The 394-nt window shown below is 57.9% G+C and overlaps 1 long non-coding RNA gene across 4 annotated transcripts in view; it reads right to left on the bottom strand.

Annotated features, from left to right (window-relative positions):
* Positions 1-294, bottom strand: part of LOC106891559 — a 34982-nt gene extending 34688 nt beyond the window's left edge. For all 4 annotated transcript variants that reach the window (XR_001412719.1, XR_001412720.1, XR_001412721.1 and 1 more), the window contains exon 1: positions 59-294. This is a non-coding gene — a long non-coding RNA (uncharacterized LOC106891559). The remainder of the gene's footprint in view (positions 1-58) is intronic.
* Between the last annotated feature and the right edge of the window lie 100 nt (positions 295-394).

Genomic DNA, 394 nt, shown 5'->3' with positions numbered 1-394 from the left:
GGGGGTAGGGGTGATTAGCAGGAACATTCCCCCCCATCCACCCACCCCCCCCCCCCACCTCGCAAGTGTTTATCGCCGCGGTGTCCTCCTCCTCCTCCCCTCCTCCTCCTCCTCTCCTCGCTCCGAGAAACTGGTTCCCCCACGCAAAGGGCCGCCGCCTTTCTCTGCCGGGGGTGGTGGGGGGGACACCAGTCAGCGAGCCCAGGCCAGGATGGGGAGGATGGGGCGACCACAGCCGGGCGCCAGTGGGGGGAGCCAGCTCCGGGGAAAGCTGTCTGCGAAAAAGAGGAAAAAAAAAACAACACCAAAAAAAAAAAAAAAAAGAGGAGCTATCTCTCAGACATTTCCCCTTGAAACATTTATTTTTGGTACAAACTACTTTTCATGCAGAGTG

The sequence above is a fragment of the Calidris pugnax genome, unplaced genomic scaffold, assembly GCF_001431845.1.
Source record: "Calidris pugnax isolate Ruff unplaced genomic scaffold, ASM143184v1 scaffold30, whole genome shotgun sequence".
NCBI classification, from domain to species: domain Eukaryota; kingdom Metazoa; phylum Chordata; class Aves; order Charadriiformes; family Scolopacidae; genus Calidris; species Calidris pugnax.
The sequence above is the reverse complement of the archived record's forward strand: the minus strand, read 5'-3'. Positions and strand labels throughout refer to the sequence as shown.